Genomic DNA, 16,900 nt, shown 5'->3' on the forward strand with positions numbered 1-16,900 from the left:
TGGTTGAATATTAATGCACAAACAAACCTATTATTGGCGATCACTTGAATTTATAATCATATTAACCCTAAACAAGATTATTAATTATCTTATTAAGCGTGATTACAAGTACAAATTCCCTTTAAACATGCAATAAAAGGTGTGATCAAGCAATAAAAATAAATATCAAGCAACATAATAATAATCATGATAATAATAATAATAATCATCATTAAATTATAATCATAATCAAAACGATAATAATCATAAATAAAATAATAATAATAATAATAATAATAATAATAATAATAATAATAATAATAATAATAATAATAATAATAATATTCATAATCATCATAAATTATAACAATTATAATCATAATCATGTTCATAAAAATAGCAAGATCCTAGGCATGATACTAACAAGATTAATAACAAACCCTAGCATGTCACTAAGCAATAAAAATCAAATCTTTAACCCTAACATGATACTAACAATCATAAATATTAGGAAGAACATAGGAAGCATCGTAACAATCATATTTAATATTAAAATTACCCTAGACATGATACTAGGAATCAAAATAACAATCTAAGCATGATTTCTACATCATAAAATCAATAAATCAATAAAGTACTTACTTGGATGCCTCGTACCTCTTTCTAATAACAAAATACACACGTTAGTAACTTCAAGGAAAGTAATAAACAAACAATTAAATTAAATAATTAAAAGAGAGATTTGGGACCAAACCCTCATAAATTAAACCTTTCACGTCTAGAGCGAAGGCAACTTCGAATATGGCTAGGTGTTTCTAGATCTTGCGAATGCGGAATTATTTATTTGAGAAAAGGCTAGTTTAGAAAAGAGAGAGAGAGTAATCAAGAAAATCTTGATGAGAGTTCATGAATATTGGTGAATGAAAACGGAGTTTTTAATACGATATTTATAGAGAAAATCATCCAAAAAAGATAATTTAACAAAACAGAGTCTGAAGATCGAAAAACAACCTTGGCGCCAGCCCTGGCTAGTTGGCGCCAGCACCAGTGGCTAGCGCCAGGCGCCAATGGCTAGCGCCTGGCGCCAATCCTGGTTCCAGGCGCCAAGGCCTGGGGTTGGACGCCAAACTGATTTTTAACGCGTTTTCGAAAATCCGATAAATTTCCCGTACTGGAAGATAAAATAATATAATTCCATCGAAAATGCTATTTGATCTTGATTAAAACTCTGAAGAGTCCTAATTGAATTAGAAATGATGAGAACCTTCTAGAATGTTCTAGAAGACTAAAACCATTCCTAATTACATTAGGAATGATAAATTATATTAGGCCCTCCCCTAGATCATTAGGCCGTACTAAAAACTCAAACCGGGCCCAGTTTAGTAAATTGGCCATATAATATATCGTTGGAAAGGTCTTTGCAAGCCCCATCCAACTACACCACTATTGGACCCATATCATGGACCAACTAAACTGGATTGGCTGTTTTCCTAAAATAAAGTTTTCAAAAACAGGGAGAAGAGAAAAGAAATAAAACTTTCCGCAACGCTAGACCTTTTCACACTTTCGTTTCATTCGATTATGATTCGATGTGAAAGGCACTCATCACCGGGTTTGGTTTTGGGGAGACACAAATGGGTGTCTACAGAAGCAATTCAACAATAATATCGTTAGTCAAATCAAATAATAATAATAACCCTAATCATGATACTAGCAATATAAAATAATAAGAGTAAGTAAGTGATTAATTACTCACTTTCCACGTTTCCTTAAATTGCTACATCATGAATAAAATGTTAGTAACTTCAATAAAAATATAAATCAAATTAAAATTAAATTAAATAAAAATTAGAGTTGACTTGGTCCAAACCCTCAGTTAATTATACATTTCACGCCTTGGTTTAAGTATAGAACTTTGGGTATTGTATGAACTCCTTGGAGTGCTTAGGGGAAGTATTATGGAAGAATAGGGTGGCTAATATTTAGGCTAAAGAGGGGAAAAAGAATTATTTTGTGATCCCGCTTATTGATCATTGGAAAAGGGGTTATATTACCTCTATTTATAGAGAAAAAAGAAGGGTCGAAATAACAAGATAAGATCCGAATTAAATCGGAATAAAACTCGATAGACTGCAGTTCTTGCAGTTTTTGTTTTTATCATATCTTTTGATCCAGAAATTGGAATAAGATAAATAAGAAATCGTTGGAAAGATCTTGAATTTTACTTTCTAACCCAATTAAAATCAGATTAAAATATTTTTTATAATAAAAGATATGGCAGAAATAGTGAGACAGTGTCAGTTTTGGATAGAGTTTGACATTTTATTCATATCTTTTCCGTTATAGCTCGGAATTGATATTATAATATATCATTGGAAAGATAATTTCAAGGGCTATCCAACCATATAAAATTTGGATAAAAAAATGAGGCACGAAAATCATATCTGACTATCTTTGAACGTCTTTCAATTCGGATAGAAATAGGATTTTCAAAAAGAAAAGTTTTATTCAATTTCAAACTCTTTAATCTTATCTTTTCAAAAAGGATAATTAAGATCTTTTAGAAACTTATTGAAGCTTATAATTAATCCTAATTGGTTTAGGAATGGAATTAAATAATTTGGACTCTCCACATGATCATTGCTTTGTAGGTAAGGTGGGCTTAGGTTCGGTTTGGGCTCAATTTAATATTTTGGCCATAACTTATTCTTTATAACTCGGATTTGGGCTTATAATATATCACCGGAAAGCTCTTTTAAAGCCCCATCCAACTATTCAATCATTGAACCCAGATAATGAACCAAAATAAACTGGAATAAACGTTTTTATAAAAAGGACACGAAATGAATGATTTTAACGGACACGAAATGAATTATTTTGGGTTTAAAGGCACGAAAAGAGGAAAATAAGTTATGGTTTGGGGAAATGCGATAGGATTTGGGTTGGTTTTATGAAATGAAAATATGGATTTAAGCACTCCAAGATTAAATATTCAACCCGACCAATAATGGCGGTGAAAGGTTGTTCATCATCGGGTTTGGTTTTGGGGAGACATTTTTAGGTGTCTACAATTCCCATTCAAGTTTTCCATCTTCCCCTGTTACTCACTTCACAGAAAAATCAAAAATCATTGGACAAACAATCAAAATGGGGTTTTTACATGAGAACAAATTTAAGAAATAAGCAATAACCCACATTGTAAATCAGAAAAAAGACCCAGAAATATGTGATCTAAGATAGAGAAAGAGGAATACCATTAAGGCCAGAGTAATGTCGATAAGTGTTTACAGGCTTTGATATCCTTACGGACAACTTCTTCAACCCCACTGAGATTGCAATGGCCTTACTTAAGCATCGATTGTATACCATACGGCTATTAATTGAACCAAATAATCACAAATTTAAAGAGGAAATAAACAAAGTGTATAGAAGAGTGATTACCATTAGAATTTTAGATTCAATTTCAACCTTGAAGGACTTGTGGCTACATCACCTCCAATGAAACTTGGCAACCTAATAAAAAAAAAATTATTTAAAAAAAAAAAACCAAGATGACCAAAATTTAAACCAGATAATCGAGTTTGAACCCAGCTACAATTTAAGTTTTAAAACAAAAAAACTTAAGCGTTTGGGGTTCGATTAAAAAGTGTATGAAATCTATGATCAATGTGTTTTGCTGACCCAATTTAATGCTTTGTAATTTGTGTGGAGTAAATATAACATACCGCAATTGCTCAACCTTTTGCTTGGTCAAATTCTCTCCTGTTCTTGCTCACCCTCTCCACTGACATGTACTCCTAAATTCTTCCAATTTCTTCACGATAATGACTCCTCATATGAATTCCCCCACAATTAGTAGTAAGAATACTAATCAAGGTCATCTGACGATGTTAAATTAACTATCGCCTTCAGAAAAACATGATCTCTGAAAAAGGGGAAGCTCTGCCTGATCAGCATTCTATAATTGGGACTCTGCCAAATCACCAATAAGAAAGACGCATTTTTGTCGTAGTCTGATGTCAAAGGTAGAATTGCTCAGTATATCCTGCAAAGAAGAGAACATTAATGCAACTTTCAAGCCCTCTTAAAATTAAAGCTAAGCATGCCCTAATAATAGCCAAGGGAACCCAACTCTCTTTTAGTTCCATGTTTCCATCAATATGGTCTTTCTTTAGTATTTATCTTTATTTTTATGTTTCCAGAATATGATGAGCAGATAATTAAGGTGTTAGTTGGATAAGCCAGATACCACCAGAATTTATCCTAATTTACCTTAAGCGTCAAGTCTCCAGCTTCTGCGTAAAAATTCTCCTGGCCATTTAAATTGTTTCTGACTAAGGTAGAAACTGCATACAATGCTTTGTTGGTCTATTCCACAGCATCAGATTTCACCATCTCCAAGAGCTTCGCCAGTATACCAAAATCCAAAACCTGAAATCCAAGAGTAAACTTATCATATAACATGAACAGACATCTTTTAGCCATTAGTTAGGTTCCCAGTTCATAATGCATTTTCATTAATGTATAGTGAACACATACGGCTGTATCCTGCAGCGAAAATGCAGAACTACTTGTAAAGAACAGAAAAGCTAACCTTCTTCTGAACAACTAGATTGTTCTGACATGCTTTTCCAAGAACCCAAGCAGCAAGTTTCCTTACATCTGGCTCAGCATTGTCAAGCTGTCTTATAACAGCGGCAAGACCCCCAAGTTTGTTCAAATCTGTTGTAAAATGACGAAAGAAGTATTAACCACCTAGAAAGCCCTATCCAATGTAAAACAAACAAAACCTTTTTGTCAACACACTATTGTAGGAGATTATAGGTACTAAATTGCGGAAATATATGAATCATATTCATAAAGCACCTAAACCAAGGATCTCATGCATAACACATAAAGAAGTAAGAATTATACCTTTGAAGCGTGATTTCACAAGTGATCGAACAAGAACAATAAGGAGAACAAGAACCCCACGTGTGATTCCTCTACTTAGTCCACGAGCACAGATTAAACCTCCACTAATGCTAGTTAGTTGTGACTGAACACTTCAATCAACCTTCAACGGAGATTTGAACCACGAACACACCACAACACCACCCACGCGCCACCACACGCGCCACCCACGAGGGAGGGCCGTACGGACAGGGAGGAGAGAGAGAGGGCCGAGTAGAGAGAGAGAGAGAGTTAGGGTTTTGGGATGCTTGGTTGCTTGTGTGACAATTTACTGTATGTCAATTGTTATATCATGCAACCCTAGGCATGGTTTATATTTATAGATCATATCTAGAAATAAAATCATGTCAAGTCCAAAATCCATTAGACTCTTCTAACTATCCAAGCCCAATTATCAATATGGTATGACATGAACTCATGAGACCCAATAATGGGCCTCTAACTTGTTTAACCTAATACTCTTATGTGTGACCTTGTAGGATCCATTTTATAAGGCTTTGGGCTATTAAGCTAGCCCAAAGATCAATTGTCATATCTAGCACCAAACATTGACGACCCTATAGAATGAACTAATTATCTCTATAATCGTGATCCTTGATATATCTAGTAATTGCACTTATCGAAGACATAACTCCTTCAATCTCCCACTTGTCTGAGACAAGTGCGCAATATTCAAATTCCTTAATTCAATGTGTGTCGATTTGATAATATGATTGCATCTCATGTCATGATCATATTAGTCTACAAATCTTTTCTTGAAATATTGAGTTAGATTCACAGAACAAATGATTACTATGTAATGCATTTGAGAACGGCCATGCATTTTCTGAATTCTCCCTCTTCAAGGGGCCAAGACACATTCCTAATTAAATAGGTAGACTCAATCCAATCTTGTGGCAACCAAAGCTCCCACTCAACTCATGAAGCAACCGGGAAACACCCTTTATAATCCCCAGTTACGACTGGACGTTTGAGTGTACCACAGTTAAATCAATCATTGAATGGAATCAGTGTTCCACTCATGTCAAAGGAATCCACTAATATATCTGGAAGTTCTAACTTGAACTTCAAAGTAGGTCTATAGTTCGATCATGCATCATTCATGCATATCCATGTGATTGACCGAGCATCATCACTATGCTCCTATAGCCCATGAAACTGCACTATCCAATCAATCTTACATGCTAGTCCAATTTAAGAAATCATTTATGTCCAGTTTAATGATTCTGAACTAGGAACTTAAATAATATATGGATTTTGTTCACTTGTGGGGTTTCATTCACCAGGTCATCAACCTGATGAGCCCATCAATCCATAATTATTTTGGACATTTTATTTAATATCGAAAACCATCATTAAATAAGAGAAATAATAAAATTTCCGATTAAACATAATTCTGCAAATGAATGTATTACATATGTAACTTATTTTTCTCCAAAAACAAATACAACTTCTAATTACATCATTTGCCTCAATCCAGATTCACTAGCATGTTTCTCATGCTTTGGAAGTGGAAGGGGTTTAGTAAGTGGATTAGCAATGTTCTCATCCGTATGAATTTTGCACATCTTGACATCTCCTCTATCAACGATCTCTCGAATGAGGTGATATTTCCTCTCTACATGTTTGGATTTGAAGTGTGACCTAGGCTCCTTTGATTGAGCAATGGTGCCATTATTATCACAATACAACTCGATTCCCTTTTGAGCACTTGGTATGACATCCAGCTCAGTTAGGAACTTCTTAATCCAAACTGCTTCCTTAGCTGCTTCAACAGCAACTAAATATTCTGATTCTGTTGTAGAGTCTGTGACAGTGCTTTGCTTCGAACTCTTCCAGCTCACTGCTCCTCCATTCAGACAGAAAATGTATCCAGATTGTGATCTGAAATCATATCTATTTGTTTGGAAACTCGCATCTGTATAACCTTTGACAACCAACTCATCTTCGCCACCATATACTAGAAACATTCCTTTAGTCCTTCTCAAGTACTTAAAGATGTTCTTGGCAGCTGTCCAGTGTGCTTCTCCTGGATTTGCCTGAAACCTGCTACACATACTCAGAGCATATGCAACATCCGGCCTTGTACATATCATGGCATACATGATTGACCCTCGTGCCGAAGCATAAGGTTTATCAACAATACGTCTCATCTCTTCTGGCTTGCTAGGGCATTGAGATTTACTGAGCGTAATGCCATGAGACATGGGGAGAAATCCTCTCTTAAAGCCTTTCATGGAATACCTATCAAGAACCTTATCAATATAAGTTTCTTGACTTAATCCAATCATCCTTCGAGATCTGTCTCGATGGATCTTGATCCCTAATATGTATTCAGCCTCACCTAAGTCCTTCATGGAAAAACAACTCTTCAACCATTCCTTGACTGACTCAAGCATTGGTATGTCATTTCCCATGAGTAGTATGTCATCTACATACAAGACTAAGAAAACAATGCTGCTCCCACTAGACTTCTTGTATACACAAGGTTCCTCTTCACTTTTGACAAAATCAAACTGTTTGATTGCTTTATCAAAGCGAAGATTCCAACTCCTGGATGCTTGCTTCAATCCGTAAATGGATTTCTGAAGTTTGCATACCTTTCTAGGATTTTCTGGATCTTCAAAACCCTCAGGTTGTATCATATACACTTCCTCCGTCAAGAACCCATTCAAGAAGGCGGTTTTGACATCCATCTGCCAAATTTCATAATCGAAAAATGCAGCAATCGCTAGAAGAATCCGAATGGACTTAAGCATAGCTACTGGGAAAAAAGTTTCATCATAGTCAATACCATGAATCCGTCTGTATCCTTTTGCAACCAGTCTTGCTTTATAGATGTAGGCATTTCCATCCTTGTCTGTTTTAATCTTGTAAACCCATTTGCAAACAATATGTTTTATCCCATCAGGCAAGTCAACTAGGGTCCACACTTTATTTTCAGACATTGATTTCATTTCGGACTTCATGGCCTCAAGCCTTTTATCTGAGTTGGGGCTCACCAAAGCTTGTTTATAGGTTATAGGTTCTTCATTCTCCAATAGGAGGATTTCAGAATCCTCAGGTATCAGAACCTCAACAAACTGTTTGTTTCTGATTTTGGAAGACCTACGTGGGGTAGGAGCAACAATAGAAATATTCTCTCCAACTCTTTGAAGATTTTCGCATGAACTAGATTCAAGTGGGACGATAGGAGTCTCGCTAGTCGAATTAGCTTGCTCCAACGCATGATTAATCGACTCATGCGCCCTCACCTCTGATGTGGTGTTATCCACATCCATTTGTTTCTCGTCTCGAATTTCTTCGAGAACCACTTTACTCCCACTTGGCTTTCTAGACAGGAATTCCTTTTCTAGAAAGACACCACCGCGAGTAACAAACACTTTGTTATCTTCGCAATTGTAGAAGTAATACCCTCTTGTTTCTTTTGGATAACCCACAAAGAAACACTTGTCTGATTTAGGGCGTAGTTTATCACCTTGTAAACGTTTTACATAGGCTTCACATCCCCAAATCTTGAGAAAAGACAACTTTGGAGCTCTTCCATTCCACATCTCATATGGAGTCTTTTCAACTGCTTTGGACGGGCTTCTGTTTAGTGTTATCGCAGCTGCTTCTAATGCATATCCCCAGAGTGATATGTGAAGATCAGTAAAGCTCATCATGGACCGAACCATGTCTAGTAAGGTCCTATTCCTCCTTTATGACACACCATTCAACTGTGGCGTTCCTGGAGGAGTTAAATGTGAAAGTATTCCACAATTAATCAGATGTTCGTCAAATTCTTGGGTCAAATATTCACCACCACGATCAGATCGTAATGCTTTAATTGTTTTCCCAAGTTGGTTTTGTACCTCATTCTGGATTTCTTTTAACTTTTAAAAGGATTCCTACTTGTTCTTCATTAAGTAAACATAACCATATCTACTTAAATCATCAGTAAAAGTAATGAATTAATTAAACCCACCCCTTGCTTTAGAACTCATTGGTCCACACACATCCGTGTGTATGAGTCCCAAAAGGTCACTAGCTCTTTCACCTATACCCGTGAAGGGTGACTTAGTCATTTTCCCAGGAAAGCATGACTCACAATTTTCAAATGATTCATAATCAAAAGAATAAAGGAGTCCATCCTTATGTAATTTCTGGATGCGCTTTTGGTTGATGTGACCAAGCCTACAACGCCATAGGTAAGTTAGGTTTGAACCATCTGTTTTCTGCTTTTTATGATCAATATTGTAGATATGAGTTGTATATTCTAAGACATACAAAACATTAATTAACTTTGCGTTAGCATATAACATATTTTCTTTCGAAATAAAACAACATTTGTCTCTTATTTCAAATGAAAATCCTTCAGAATCTAAAACAAGAACTTAAATAATGTTTTTAGTAATTGTTGGTACATAATAACAGTTATTAAGCACCAAAATAAGTCCAGAGGGAAGTTTTAAGTGATAACTTCCAATAGTAAGTGCAGCAACTTTTGCTCCATTTCCTACTCGAAGCGTTACTTCCCCTTTCGCTAACTTCTTACTTTCTCTCAAGCCCTGCATGTTATTAACGATGTGAGCACCACAACCGGTATCAAATACCCAAGTGGAAGATGAAGTAAGGTTAATTTCTACAACAAAAACATCAAGTAACTCTTTACCTTCTGTTTTCACTGGTGTATAGTGGGGACACCCTGGTGTATGGCATGGCCAACTACCGCAAAAGAAGCATTCGCTTCCTCTCCTTTTCAGGAACTCCTCAGCATGGTTAAGAAAAATATTGATCAATGTCACCGACGATCCCTCATCATTATGAGTGAGCTTGACAATGTTAAAACCATCATGGAGTGAGAACAAGATAATATCATGTGCAGAGTCATCATCGATCGGTTTCCCAAGGACATCCATCTGATTGAACATTTCAATCAGTTCCCTGGTCGCCGTTTCTGGTGTTTTAGTCACCTTTCAATGGCTCCCTTAATTATGTGCGAGGAATTTCTCTATTGAGTAATGGGAAGCGGGCTACTCCCCGAAAATGTCCATAGTTGGTTGGGGATTCATATTCCTTCCTAATAAAAAGGATTAGTAGTAGCCCTATTTTTAGTGAGGTCCAAAAAGCATATTTTATTACTCTTCCTTACTCGCTTCGTTCTTTAGTGTCCGAGCTCTTTTCGAGAGACCGAATCGAAAGAAAGACCAGGGGTGAATGTCTTACTCCTGTAGAATCCATTTTCTGGTGTAATACATTACAAGATGTTTTTCCATACTTTCCGCATTCAGTTCTAGCAATTTCTGCACCTTCTAATCGACCTGAACAACAATTCGCCCCAACCTCGAATTCGGATTTTCGAAGGACGCGACCCCCACCCACGGGGGGACATGGGCCCTAACTGACTGACCAGGCATGAGTCTTTTAGCCATTATCTTACACATTGTAAGCCTCATACCTAACGCTGTCAGTCCAGAATAGTAAATATGAGGGATCGAGTTAACGACCTCTCTTACATTATGATCTTTGAAGCCTCCACTTCCTAATACCCCAATGCCACCTCGACAGATAGCACGAAGACATTGTACAAGTTGGTTAGCTCATAGTGCCTGAATCTTCTTTTCCAACAAATTGGAATAGATTCTAAAATGAGCCCTCTGATTTTCTCTGCATCTGAAACAATTTCAGCATGCCTTTCAGCTTCATATTTTTCTGTATACTTGCTCTCAACAGGAATATATAAATGAGATTCAAGCCCATGGCTTGTGAGAACTTTTCTCAACTCATTTTCCCATTCCCTGAAGTTTCTGAGATTCAGCCTTAAGTTAAGTTTCATTGGTAAAACAATGTTGTCGTATAAGTTATTCATCTACAAACAAACGAGGCAAAATTCAATAATTATGTTTAATAAATTTAAAGTACCATAAGCGATTATAAAACTGGTAACTTTAAAGCATTCATTCAATTTAATTGATCCCTATTGAATAGAATGATTCCAAGATCCTTTATTTGTGCAATTATTGACCGGACTGAGGCCCTACCATCAAGTATTGCATTTTCAAGGTGAGTAAACTCTTTACTGATTACAACTCTTTGTAATTCTTGGTTGAATAATTATCCATCACATGTTTAATTATTACCCTTAGCTTCAAGGTTCAAAACGCTTTAGGTAACCTTGTTCAGTATAACCAATTAAGAGTGTAAAACATGATTTACCCCCACTCCCCTAAGATATAGTATGACACCCAGTTGAGGCATGACCTGTCATAAATATCGAAGGTTTCATCGGATTTTTAATTGGAAAAGCAACCTCAATATTACTGGGACCTAGATTTATTATGTTGTGATTATTTAGTGAATTCTAGCGCATCATCAAACAACATAAATAAAATCTAACATGCACAATCTACTAATGCATAAACAAAAAACATGACATAGTATGGCCCCTTAATCCTAAGAAAACTAATAAAGCAAAAGCTCCCACTTGAACCTTCATGGATCTCATCCATCTTGCTCCTTTGGGCCTCCACTCCATGGATTCTTGGATTAACTGCAACCTGTAATACTATTCTATTCTATCTACTACTTAAATAAAATAAAATAAAATACAAAAATACTTAACGGTACGCAGACCGTATTTAGATTACAACAATACGAAACGATGCGCAGATCGTATTTAGAATCTATGGGCCATACTAGTCTATATAGCAATAAATAACATCATATATTATAAAATGCCATATAATAAATCACTCATCATGCTTTCCTAAACTACAACATCGAATGTTCATAATTAAGGAAACATGGCTCCTAAATATCTCATATTTTAATTAATCACTGTAATTAGATAATATCATATATTATTCATAACCAATTATAAAATATCATATATTTTAATTTAGGTATGAGATAGAATCAAATCTTATTTTAATTATGGAAGATAAATCATATTTATTTTCCATGATTATCCTAACTTTTAGGAAATTCTATCCTAATTACTTGCCAATCACATATTTTAAATCAATTAATATCCTAAAATAATTATGGGATAATCATATTATTTAATCAATTATTATCCAAATAGAATCTTTTGCTCCATATTTATCCTATCTTAACAAAGTTAACAACTTTAACTTTGTTAATTATCTTTTTCAAAATCAAAACTTATCTTTTAATTATTAATTTTGAAAAACTGCTTTTATCCAAAATAAAGTAAAAAAAAAATTTTTTTTTTGGAAAAATCGCGTCAGCCACCGTGGTGTGGCCAGCAGAATTCGGCCACGGTGGTCGTACACCTCGCGGTGTACGCTGCCCTGCAGCGACGCAAGGACAACAGCAGCAGCACACGCAACAGGATGGTGCACTGCTGCGATGCCCTTGTCCGACCCATGCTCAGCCCACCCTCCCTCCTGGACCACCGTCGGTGCGGCAGTCGTCGTGGCTGCGCCACCCAGCCGCGGTTGTCGCACCTAAATCCCCTTTTTTAATTTAAAACAAAATATTTTTATTAAAATTAAATTAATGTGGTCCTTCTAATTTTAAAATTAAATCATATTCAATTTCAAAATTAGGGTTCTTCATTAATTTAATCCCCAATTCAATTTAACTTTTAAATTAAATAATTTGATCATGAAAAATTCACAATGTAACATGAAATCAAAAGGATTAAATTCTTTAAACACATAATATGGAATTATATCAAAATCAAAACACAAAATTTCATAAATTAGGGTTCTTGATTTCGAAATTTTTGAAAAATAGGGTGGGGGGTTCGAATTTTTTGAACTTTATAGGGCAATTTTCGGATCAAATTAGGGCTAATATGGAGCAAATTAAACAACTTTTAATGATTCTATATGTTAAATCACATTTAATATAATAATTGACCCATAATTAAATTATTCTCCCTCCTAATTGAATTAAAATTGTGGATGATCAAAGAATTAATACTCAATATATGTAATTGCAAGAGGCTAACTGATACCACTGTAGGAGATTATAGGTACTAAATTGCGGAAATATATGAATCATATTCATAAAGCACCTAAACCAAGGATCTCATGCATAACACATAAAGAAGTAAGAATTATACCTTTGAAGCGTGATTCCACAAGTGATCGAACAAGAACAATAAGGAGAACAAGAACTCCACGTGTTATTCCTCTACTTAGTCCATGAGCACAGATTAAACCTCCACTAATGCTAGTTAGTTGTGACTGAACACTTCAATCAACCTTCAACAGAGATTTGAGCCACGAACACACCACAACACCACCCACGCGCCACCCACGAGGGAGGGTCGTACGGACAGGGAGGAGAGAGAGAGGGCCGAGTAGAGAGAGAGAGAGTTAGGGTTTTGGGATGCTTGGTTGCTTGTGTGACAATTTACTGTATGTCAATTGTTATATCATGCAACCCTAGGCATGGTTTATATTTATAGATCATATCTAGAAATAAAACCATGTCAAGTCCAAAACCCATTAGACTCTTCTAACTATCCAAGCCCAATTATCAATATGCTATGACATGAACTCATGAGGCCCAATAATGGGCTTCTAACTTGTTTAACCCAATACTCTTATGTGTGACCTTGTAGGATCCATTCTATAAGGCTTTAGGCTATTAAGCTAGCCCAAAGATCAATTGTCATATCTAGCACCAAACATTGACGACCCTATAGAATGAACTAATTATCTCCATAATCGTGATCTTTGATATATCTAGTAATTGCACTTATCGAAGACATAACTCCTTCAACTATCACAATAAAACAATGCTGACTAATGTTGGAGCTAAAAATGGTTTGTTTGGGGGACAAAATCAGAAGACTCCAAATTGGGGTAGGAGTGATGGGAAGGTGAGGAGAGTTTGCTAGAGATTAAAATGTCAAAAAACATGCCGATGCAGCTCTAACAAATTCCACAGTCGAGTACAGAGAATATAAAGCGCTATTTATATTGTAGAGTATATCCTGCAGTCCTGGTCTTCAAGGTTCTAAAATATTACTTTAAAAGTTCAAAGAAATCTAAAAGTCTAAATTGCAACAGGATAAAGATTGGTATAAATAAAGAGTTTGAACCCTAAAATTGCAATATTAAGCTTCTGTGTAAAGGACATACCATTGGCATTGTCAATAGGCTCAACAAGTGTCAACAGATCTTCCAGAGCACGAAGGCGATCTTCCAAAAACTAAGAGGAATCATTCAAGTTATCTATTGCAATTTTCATCAGCTCTACATCTGAAGGCATTTTTAATTTTTCCATTAATTCCTGGACACAAGACATACACATGTTAGATCTAATACGGAGTAGCAGTGCCAAAGATTCAGGTGTATTCCACAAGAGAACAAATATTGGAATTTATAACAAGAACAGCAGAAGGAATTCTACTAACTGAATTCATCTCGAGTGAACAGGAACATGTTGCACTAACGGGAAGGTTATAAAACTTATGATGAAAGCAGTGACATCTTAATTTGTCAAGTAAGTGTGTAAAACACTTCTTCACACCTATAATGTTTAGCACATCTTTAATTTGTCACTATTAGTAGATGTAAGTAAATATGTTGCTGAGAGAAGGCATAAACACAAGATATTAGCTAAATTATAGACAATGTTCTTTTTCAAAAGGTCTACAAGTAGCAAGGTAAGACAGTTGAACAAGGAGTAGCTTAATGCAAGCTACATAAAAATTAAATTCTTCACGAAAGAAAACAAGAAGGCAAAAGTAATGATATAGAAAAGACCATTATGTTTTGTTTATATAATTTTGAGTACTAAAAGATAAACACCTTGATTTCTATTTGGCGCCTCTTCAGGTCATCATCAGACAGGCGCTGCACAGATTTTGCAACTTCCTTTAACTTTGCTGGATCAGAATGTCCAGTAACATCAATAAATGCAGAAATAGAGATGTCACTTCACAAGAAAAACATGTTGCACACAACATGCCTAGAATATACATTCAGTGAGAAGACTTGTGCAAACACTAATCATTTGGTAATTCAGATTGCTGTAATAAATGTCAAGTTATTTCCATATAAATCTGTGGGGTAAAATGATTATGCTTGGAAACTAAAGGTGCACCAAAAGAATGTATAAAATGTGGAGTATATCCTTTTTTTTCTTATTTTGAATGGGGATGCATGAATAAACTCTTTGACAATGGAGATTCAAATAGGTGAGTAAATATGATTACACTGCCACAACAAGATATCTGTCACAAAGGAATTCAAAAAATTTAAAGATAGATAAGAATTCCCTTTATATGAACAATGAAAGGGGAGCTCTAGCTACTACTCTCTCCTTTGAAGACAAAACCACTAAGCATTTAACAAACTTCCGGATATTTTTCTGCCACTTCATGGCATACTATTCATAGTGTTATCTAGCTAATAACTAATAAAACTATTTTGAATACTCCTAGCAATGTCTAGAATTCTCCCACTGGCTACTACACTATAAAAAATACATGCCAGGGAATAAAAAGCCTTAGCAAAAATCAAGGCCTGCTCCCTCTAACACCAAGTGACAAACCCAGATTTTGACTCTGTGTATATTAATAGTAGTTCACATTATATCACCAATGTCCTGCATCAATGATTAGAGGTAGGTCTCTTTTCCTAGTCCAAACTCTCATTTGCCAAAAATAAGTAATAACTACTCAAAAAGCCAACATAAACAACGAATCAATCAAAACCCTACACAATCCTCTAACATTGTCATAAATTGGTGAGATCAACATCCCTATTAGACCAATCATTTTTACAGCATTGCAGTCTACATATACCACCACCTAAGATATTCTAACATCTCAAAAACCAGTTCACATACCTCAATATCTTATCTACGATTCGAAGTTCATCACTTTCAATCTCAGTGATCACCATATCAACACAACAAAAACAGGTATACCTACATTACATAGTCTAGTAACTCAACTTAGGTTTACCCAACACCATTATTCATCACATTTTCAACAACAATCCATCAAAATACTTCAAAATCATATATTATACATTATCTCAAAATACCAATTAATAAAAGGAAAAATATTGTGTAGAACGGACTCACCTGAAACCGTTCTATTAATAGGCCCGCGCACGGCCCGATTTTATATTCTTCTTCAATTCTTATTCTTCTTCTTCATCTCTATTGCTTTCTTCTGCAAACCTTCAACCATGAAAGGACTCTCAACAATGGCGGCGGCGACCTTCTCAAATTCTATTCTTCGTTAAGAACTTATATGACTTGTACTAATTTTCTGCACTGATGTTTTCAAATAGAAGCTCGGCTGCTTTATCAGCAATATGAAGCGGAATATACTCTGAGTCATCCCATACATTTATAGCTATATTTTACAAGAATAGTCCATTAAAAAGCATTCATACAACTTGAATTGCATTATGTGCAGTAAAACTTCATTATCTGATCAAGCTTTTTAGAGTATGTAGTATCAGAGTAACATATTTTTCAAGAAATGTCATATATTAAGTTTTTAATGTCAGATATTAACCTTTTAATGTTTGATATAAAACATATAATGTCAAATATAAAACTTTTGATGTCAGACATTAAAATTTTAATGTTTGCATGATAGTAAACTTGTAAGGTTTGATATTAGAATATTATTGTCACACATTAGAATATCATTGTCAGATATTAGAATATTATTGTTAGACATATTTTAAATATCAAATATTAAGTAATTAATGTCAGATATTTAATTATTATAGTAAGGTATTAGGTTTATTTTGTTTGGTAAAAAATTAGTATGGTCAGGTGTTAGGAATCTTTTGTTTGGTAATAGATTAGTATGGTTAGGTGTTAGGAATATTAGTGTGATGTATTAGAATATTATTGTCAGATATTAAAATATTAGTGTCATGTATAAGAATATTAGTGTGATGTATTTAAATATTGTAGACACCCATTTGTGTCTCCCCAAAACCAAACCCAGTGATGAGTACCTTTCGCGTCGAATCAT

General features: G+C 35.0%; 1 pseudogene; it reads right to left on the minus strand.

Moving 5' to 3' along the window:
• Positions 1-3,846: 3,846 nt before the first annotated feature.
• LOC145640288 (uncharacterized) lies at positions 3,847-15,803 on the minus strand (annotated as a pseudogene).
• Between the last annotated feature and the right edge of the window lie 1,097 nt (positions 15,804-16,900).

Source organism: Chenopodium album, chromosome 7 (genome assembly GCF_948465745.1).
Source record: "Chenopodium album chromosome 7, dcCheAlbu1.1, whole genome shotgun sequence".
Taxonomy (NCBI): domain Eukaryota; kingdom Viridiplantae; phylum Streptophyta; class Magnoliopsida; order Caryophyllales; family Amaranthaceae; genus Chenopodium; species Chenopodium album.